The 9568-nt window shown below is 33.0% G+C and overlaps 1 long non-coding RNA gene across 1 annotated transcript; it reads right to left on the bottom strand.

Annotated features, from left to right (window-relative positions):
- Positions 1-1665: 1665 nt before the first annotated feature.
- On the bottom strand, positions 1666-2109 carry LOC144562865 (uncharacterized). Its single transcript, XR_013514219.1, has 3 exons — positions 2002-2109; positions 1813-1920; positions 1666-1715 (listed from the first exon to the last, which is right to left on the bottom strand). It is a non-coding gene; the product is annotated as an uncharacterized LOC144562865 (long non-coding RNA).
- Between the last annotated feature and the right edge of the window lie 7459 nt (positions 2110-9568).

Genomic DNA, 9568 nt, shown 5'->3' with positions numbered 1-9568 from the left:
CACATATTAATATGGAGAACAAGATGAATGGTTTAGATCGGCCATTTGGATTTTGAATTTTAGATTTATGGTCCAATGCACAAACCCCTCCATGCATTGCAATGCACCATAGCCCATCTCTCTCTCTCTCTCTCTCTCTCTCTCTCTCTCTATATATATATATATATATATATATATATATATATAGAGTTAGGCTGGGGTGCTATGGATAACATAGTGGCCTCTATGCTACGGCTCAATATTCGAGTTTTCAAAATCCAAACGGTCGATCCGAACCGTTCATCTTATTCTCCATATTAATATCTGCTTGGAGACCAAATTTTATAATTTTCTGAATTTTTTTACTATTTATTAAGCCACTTTGAAAATCGCTAATCCAACGGTTTTACTGTTTTGTGCAGCCACCGTTGGATCAACAATTTTGTAAAATACTTAATAAATAGTAAAAAAATTCAGAAAAATGTAAAATTTGGTCTCCAAGCAGATATTAATATGGAGAATAAGATGAACGGTTTGGATCGACCGTTTGGATTTTGAAAACTCGAATATTGAGCCGTAGCATAGAGGCCACTATGCTATCCATAGCACCCCAGCCTAACTCTATATATATATATATAGCAATATATATATAACCCCTCTCCAAATCTGTATATATAGCACCAAATCAAATAAAATTAACATGCAGCAAATTAAGAAAGATAATATAGAAGACCAACACACACATATATAGAACAATGCATGCAGCACTAAATTAACCAACATAATTAATCTGTAGCACTAAATAATCCAAGTACTATCATTAATTAACTTATATGTTCTGTTGCAACAAATTAGAACCACCCCCAAGACATACCAGATCAATCATACACCGGTCCCATTTACTCGTATGACTAAACTAAAGCCAGCAATGGATCTTTCAAAAATGACACCCCAACTGGTTGTACTTACACCAAAAAACCACCAGCATTGTACTTATATCAAAAAATCATTAATTGTTAGCTTAGACAATATACATCACAATTACCTAAAGTTTTTAATTTCCCTCCTCAGAAAGTTGTAGTGGTAGAATATACTCCAACATGTACCAGCACCACTGGTCAAGAATCTGGGCTAGTTCTGCGAGAGGATATGGATTCTGTGGTAAGGGAGACTTCATATATTTAAGAACTTAAAAATCAGTGCATGTATGATTATTTAATAAGTTAAAAATCAGTGCATGATAGAAACAAATTGACATACCTGATGTGGAAATCATCTTGCGTAGTGACAGATGATGAAATACATATTCTTCATCACATAGTATCCGCACTCCCAGTTGGATACTTGCTGTAGAGACTGAAAAAGAGTTTGAAAACAAAATTCAATTTTATTAGTGCAATTTTATAAACCAAGCTTTTGTGAGTCTAAACTCCAAAAGTACATATACTAAGGTAGCAATAACTAAGCCACACAACAAGGGGCTAATGATATAAACTAAGTGCACCACAATATCCGTTGACATGTACTGGTAAAGGGATATAGCATCTTCAATGACAGCCAAATACTGTTCAACTATCCTCTGTACTGGTTCCTTGATGTTTCCTTTATGTTTGAACTTGAAATAAGTTAAAATGAAATACTCCATTAAATTTTATAATACCTCAAATATAGCCCAATCACAAGTTTGTCTCTCCTCCGTTTGTTGTCTAGTCTCCCGTAGATATTCGGCATAAGCCCTACAATTAATAAAGGTCAGTGTGGTACTTATCCTAAGAATTTATCACGTATAACAGATTATTACTTTGTATGTTACATAATAATAATTTTGCTTACTCTCGCAAATGGGATTCGATTGCGAACACCCTGCGATCCACAAATTTGGAGTCGATGCAGTACACCACATGAATTCTTGGAAGTATCACAAGCAGTACCCAATGATCCCTACAATTAAAGTAATAGTAATAAATCATTAAGGACTTGTGATTTAGGGAGAAGAAACATGAGTGAACTCTATGATATTACCTCTCGTGGTACGGTGCAAAGATGATTGTCTTGTCCTTTAACCTCAGCAAGCTTTCAATGCAGTACTGCATCGACGCTTGGTTATAGTGTTGAATCATTGTTGCGCACATCATGCCTGCATCCATATGTCCGATGAACAGGTTGTTTTTCTCTGCGGAAGGAATAATGGTGTTGCAATGCCTGAAAATAATGATTGTCGGACTAGAGGAAGGAGAGAACTGTGAAGAGAATAAATTTGTTTAAAAATAAAATAAAGTCTCACAGGGAATAGATTTGTGTGATAGAAATGTCCAGCGATCGCCAAGTCATGAAATCCCTGAGATTCGCAAACCTCACTGAGCTTATGAAGCTCTTAGCCCTAGTTTTGTCCGGAAGGATTTCACACACCCAGCTATCTCCTTTTGACATGGGGTATGAAGATATTCCGCATGGAGCTCTTGAACGTACCCTTCAAGCTGTTGTAACAACTCCGCACTAACAAGCGGTAACCATTGGCCATTGTCACCTACCAACACTTCCTGCAACAACCAATTGCATACATGGTTAAACAAATAAAAAGTGTGATCACGTTAATGAGAATATTTAGTAAATAATTTTTTAATTTGACCTCTGCAAGACTGATCCCCATCTTCAGCCATTGGATTTATGCTCCGACGGCATCCTAGAGGAAAACCCTGCCTAGAACCGGTACAGGTAGTGGTAAGTGGCTATATGTCTCGATTATGCTTCCGACAAACACCAACACATGCTCTGGTAGGATGGCATCACCGTAATATGATTAAAACTCAGTGAGAGGATAAACATGCATGTTTGCAACAACGACTGGTCCCTGACCATTGTTGATGCTCACAGTGCATCTCCTCACCTCCTGTATGCAGATGTAATTAAATAGAAGATATTTATTTAAATCAGAAGTCCATTAAATCAAATAAAAATTAATCCAACAAAGTACAGTAAAGAGATGTGGACTTACCTCGATCGAGTCCAAGGGATGTGGACTTGCTGCTTTTTGCTTGGATGCTTTTGACGTCTTTGCTGTTGCTGCATTGCGACTTGAATTTATGGCAATCTTGAAACAATGAAACACTCTATGTTATTTTCCAGTAAGGCAAAGTATTGCTTGCATATATATTTCATGTTATAGAATAATTAAATCTCAGAAAAAAAATACCCAAAACCCTACCTAATAGAGCACATATCATCATTTCCCAGAGGATATATATCTGCTACTATCCTAAGGGGATTCTAGGGTCTTGCTATCCCAAATCCAACCTTTCATTTGTTTTGATATTCGTGCATAAAAAATAACTTCTATAGAAATTCGTATAACCCAAAAAATGAAAGGTTGGATTTAGAATAATAGGATCCTACAATCCACCCAAGGATTGTAGCAGATTTATTCCCCCCACAAAACACAAATAGCCAGATAAGCTAGTTATGCATCAACTAACCTAAAGAAGTGCATCATCACTTAAGCATAGCCGAAACAAAACACAAACAGCCAGATAATTAAGTTAGCTATGCATCAACTAACCTAAAGAAGTGCATCATCAGTTCCATAAAGCACAGCCAAAACAAAACACGAATAGACAATTAATATCACATCAAAATAATGAAATCTAATTAAGCTAAATATGGAGTCTAGCTTGTGATTGGTACAAAATAAGCTGAGTATCCTTTTTTGTTCTAGCAATAATCTTTTTCGTCTATTTGACTAATTTGCAAAAAGATATAATTATTGAATTTTACGATTTCTTCTATTTTTGAAAGATATGTAGGTTCAAGTCAAATAGAATTGCAATATGGAATACTTGGACTGAAGAAATCACGAAGACACTTATCAAGAATATAATAACATGTTATTAACGTTTAAATTATTGAATTATTATAATTTAACATGTTATTAAAAATGATCAAATATGATAAAATTTAATACGATCAAATATGATAAAATTTAAATTTAAATGATCAAATATTAAATTATGATTGCTTATACATACAATGTCTCATTTATTTCAATTTTTAACATGATGTAATAACATTGTTGTAGCAGTTTGTTTTCAATTTAAATGATAAATTTAACATGTTAAAATTGAATTGAACAAATATGATAAAATTGAACATGTTTTAATCATATGAGGGACATTTTGAATTAGTATCGCACCGTCAGATCTGAGCGATAAAAAATATCATACCACACAATTGAAGATTGGACCGTTCAATTCGCATCTCAAAATTTGTAAGACTTTGGGGGCTTAACTTTGGAGAATGTGTTCAACTTTAACACCATCGGTTCAACCGATGGTGTGTAGAAAATTGAATTAATTCTCGATCGACCTCTTCATCTTCCACCTTGAGCCTGCATACAGTACTATCTTGACTGTTTGGGGTTTATCCGATCATCTCACCTCTTCCACTGTAGGAACAATGAGCGACTACATTAGTAATTTGCCCGACTCAATACTTGTCGCAATCTTAGGGTTGCTGGCCACCCAAGAGGCAGTGCGTACATGTGTACTATCTATGAGGTGGAACAACATGTGGACCTCTTTACCCGTCCTCAACTTCAATACGAGGAATTCTTAAGCCCAATATTCCATGGAGTGGATCATTGATAATTTACTTGAGAAGATTACTGCAGATGTTCATCTTCTCGAGTTACATCTCAAGTGCGCTCTCCTGGTATAATTAATTAATCTCTCTAATTGACGCCCGCGAGTGTCTAATTAAGTATTTACAATAAAATGTTGGGTACTGTAATTAACTAAATTGACCTCCAATCACATTATCAAATTCAATTTTATGTGATTGACCCACATTTATAGTTTTAAGGTCACAAATTAATTGCGGTGCTAATTTTACATGATTAATTGACCCACATAGCTAGTTAATTAATTTCATGGTCCTGAATTAATTGACCCACATTTATAGCTAATAAATTTATATATAGTTCAATTAATTGTTCCGACTTGTGTTTGTATATTATTATCCTAATTACAGGTGTATATATATAGGAATTGCCAATTTTTCCGGCAAGACTCACAAAATTTTATAACTTGAAGGTTTTAATTGTTTCCATTTGTACATTTCCTTTTTTACAAATGAAAAATTGGATCATAAAGAGCTGCCCCAATTTGACAAGGCTCACAATAGTACAACATGAGGATTGTGTAAGTATATATATAGTTTTCCAACTTAATTAAGGTATATATAGCTTCCATGCATCATTTAATTAATTGTTGTAAGTTAAATTAATTAAGGGTCTACTTATCAATTGATAATTGTTAATTTAATTTGTTACATTACTGTTATGCTCTGCCATGGCCAGTTGAGCATGGAGTGTCATCAAATCCACGAGTCCCACCGAGGCTTCAACCATCTCCAAGAAGATATATCGAGATAGTTGAGGTCAAGTACTGGAGGTTTGATTTTATGGTGTGGCGAGTAATTAAATATCTGATACTTGATACTGGGGAATTGCAAAATTTTAGGAACTATCATATAATCAGGGATGGTTATTGCAATCTTAAATATACAACGGATAAGGATGGAACCATTAGTTATAGTGGCTGGGATTTGGGAGTTGTAGAATTCACAGTTGCGGAACTCGACACTATGCATGTCGAGAAGAGTTTGCTATTATCCTAGCTAGCTAGATATGTCAGGAATATATTTTGTTTGGATAGACACATGTTGTGTATTTTGTGCATGCATGAATATTACTTGTAAAAAAAGTATTAATTACCCTTTTGAAGATCTCCATCGGTTCAAAAAAAGAATAGAGTTGGTATTGATCAAACTATGGTGACGGCTCATCTACATCACGGATGGTAAAATTCACCACATCTATACCATCGGTTTAATAGCCCAACCGATGTGAAAGAGTCAATCAAAACCAACGGTTGGTGAAAAATTAACCGATGGCAAAGAGGAGGGCATCAGCGCCATCGGTGTTTTAAACGCTAACCAATGGTAAAAAGTTCAACGTAATTACAGCGCTGCCACTCGTGACGAATGTCATCTGTGCGCAAGCACATCCAATGATAAAGGAGCGATGAGAAAAATGTTTTTTGTGGTAGTGTCAATATATATAAATGTACCTAACTAGCTATTATATATAGAATATCAAATGTTCTTATACAATATAAAAGGATCTTTGTTTTTATGTAGAATGTGTTGACTTGATCTCAATAAAATTAATTAAGCAAATTAGGTTAGGTTACATTAAGCGTTCAAAAGACATTTCGCGAACCTTCCACATACATTATTTTATGTCAAAACATATATACTATTTCAATGAATTACATAGCCGACCTTTATTGCCTTGATTTAGGGATGACATGCCAATCTAGCATTAATTCGTATTCAAAATACCTATATACAATGAGCTGCTTGTGAAATGCTCCCCAATTTGGTAAAAATATTATTGAATCTAACTTACGCAGAATTGACAGTTCAACAATTGAATTTGATCAATGACTATCACCTATGAAAGTCAAAAGATACATACTCTAAATATTTTTTTTTTGCCTGCATTATTGTTACTGTTGGAACGTCGACAATGTGGATAACTGGATATATAACCAATTTAGAGTAAATTTAGATGTGAATCATTTAAAAAAAAATCTATGTATTTTTTTAAATAATTTTTGTTTCTACGTATGGTGCATTTTGGAATTCATACCCCAACAACTGTTGCCCCATTTTGTTTTCTATGTATTACTATAAATTTAGAGTAAATTTAGATGTGAATCATTTCAAAAAAAAAAAATCTATATATTTTTTTTAAATAATTTTTGTTTCAATGTATTTTTGTTTCTCAATTTATTTCTCCACTACGCTACTACTATTAAAATTCATACCCCACTACTATTGGAATTTATTTCTCTATTTTTTATTGTAATTAATTTAGAAATGATTTTTCATTCACAATCCGTAGCCTATAAGAGTGGTTTTATAATCTTGTATTGTACACATGAGAAATATATGAATAAGAGAACCGCAGACTTCTATCAGGTTAAAACTACATTTGTTAACGCAATCATGAATTCAATACAATAAACTAGATCTGTTAGCATATTCTCTACCGCTAGAGACCAAGATGATAGAAAAAACACCAATACTTATCAATCTTTAAGATACATAGTCTATGAATTTGTGTTCAATATTAATTTTTAAAAGGCAGTGGCAAGCCACAATTAGCTGAGTCCAGTCAATGTTCTTAAATTCACCAAGTTTTTTTGTGAATTCAACTCTAAAATCTATCGGAGTAATTTTAAATGACAAATCCGAACCGTTGAAACCCATCTATTTACGAGTGATGCATCTACATGCAGAAAAATTTAATTTTTGGATTATTTTTTTATAGAGTCAAGTGGTCAAAAATCGTTCAAAAAATGAATACATAAAAATTATTTAATAAACCATCTAATATTAACCGTTTGACTTTCTACTAAATTAATTCAAAAGTTTTTTTTTTTTTTTTTTGCATGTAGGCTCATCACTCGTAAGTTAGATGGTTTCAACGGTTCAGATTCATCATTTGAAATTAATCCGGTATGTTTTAGTTAGAGTTGAGTTCACAAACGAGCTTGATGAACTTAGGAACGTTTATATATCCATACGCGTGTTGTGCTTGCCACGATTTTCATCCATCATCAATTGATGAATAGTTCTCCACAATTGAGGAATCAAGTCAAAAGGCATGCATAGATCGATGATGTGTTATATATATATGTATGTTCATAATCCATGCATGTTACTACAGCGAATATAATTAAGTTACATCATATCCACAGATTCATTCAAATATAATTGCAGTTAACAAGACAATGATGGAGGAAATTGATGCTGCTGCTGGCTTCTTACTACTCTCTGAGTTGCCTCTGGATGATGCTAGTTCATCCTCAGCTAGTGTGATAGTGATTAGTGATAACATTTAGGTGGTTAATTTAGTTTGTGACAGTCATTTAGTGTTTCGTACCTATGCTATTTTTCTATTTTAGCTATATGTGTTTAGTAGATACCTCTAGATGGTTGCTATAATTCACACATGTTTGTAATTTCGGGTGGGCAATACAATGCATGTACTACAAGAATATATGTTGTCTTGTATGCAAGGATAAACTTTTTTTTTAACAGTGTTCGTATCCTTTTAATACTCTCATCCATAATAGTGATATATTTAGAAATAGTAATTTATGTCGACTTACCTTCGAAAATACTCATTTTTTTACCTTAGCGGTTAAAACAAATTCTTGTAACTAGTGATATTTTATTATAATGAACAATATTATTAGAATTTATTATGGTTAAAATGTGCATGTCCAGGGATGAACAATGTTTTATTTTTAAATGAGCATGCCCCGGGATATTGTAAATCAGCACTTTTAATTAATAAAAGCTAAATACATATATACATGTAGAATGAATTATGTCTAGCGGAAATGTGCTAGCACTCTTTGGTATTTATTATTTATCCACAAAGGGGAACTCTCAACTTTATAACAATTTGGCATTTTGCATTGATATACTAAATTTGATTGTATTAATGCTCTATATATAATAGCACAGACTATATATCTATCTTCTTCTTTTTCTTCAAAGCCTTTATTTCCAACTTAGAAATGAAACCGAAATCAGCAACACAGGGACTTCTCAGGAGGTCACCCATTCTAATACTACTCCTGTCCCAATTCGTAAAGATTTAATTTCCATAAAGAGACTGGTTTTTTACTGCTGGCTCGAGCCTATCACGAACTATATATCTATGAACAGAAATATATATATAACCAATGTAAGTTATAATAGACATATACATTTACGTTCAAAAGAGTATTTAAAGAAAGGGCTACAAATTATATATAGAGAGAGGAGGGATCCAATTACACTCTTTTTTGGTGACACCGAATTACACTCTCCGTTTTCAAAGTTTTTAAACTCCAAATAGTCGATCCAAACCGTTCAACATAATGAATGTGTTAAAATGCACTTGCATATCAAATTTTACATTATTTTAGAATTTTTTTACTATTTATTAAGTATTTAACAAAATTGCTATATTCAGACCATTGAATTTTTGTACCCATTTTAATAAATAGTAAAAAAAATCAGAAAAATGTAAAATTTGATCTACACACATTTTAACATATTCATCATGTTGAACGGTTTGGATCGACTGTTTGAACTTTAAAAACATAGAATGTAATCCGGTGTCACAAAAAAAGAGTGTAATTGAATCCCTCCTCATATATATACTCATATATATATATATATATATATATATATATATATAGCTAGTAAACAATTGCAGGCATGTGGAGTTGTTAATTTAAACAACTGTCATATAGGGACAGAAAGCAACAAAGCAACGGTGCAATATCAAAATCCAAAATTGCAAAACAAGACCAAGCCTAAAATAATAATAATAAAAACATTAATTCGCTTGGTCTACTGTGTATGCTTTCCTATATATAGGCAGTCTTATTAGCAACTCTAATGTACCAAAACAAAACCTTAAAGACATAAAAAAGTAGACACATCTTTTTCTCCCAGGCTCTCACTTTCA

This window comes from Carex rostrata, chromosome 12 (assembly GCF_964058835.1).
Source record: "Carex rostrata chromosome 12, lpCarRost1.2, whole genome shotgun sequence".
In the NCBI taxonomy this organism is placed as follows: Eukaryota; Viridiplantae; Streptophyta; class Magnoliopsida; order Poales; family Cyperaceae; genus Carex; species Carex rostrata.
This window is presented reverse-complemented; position numbering and strand designations above follow the sequence as displayed.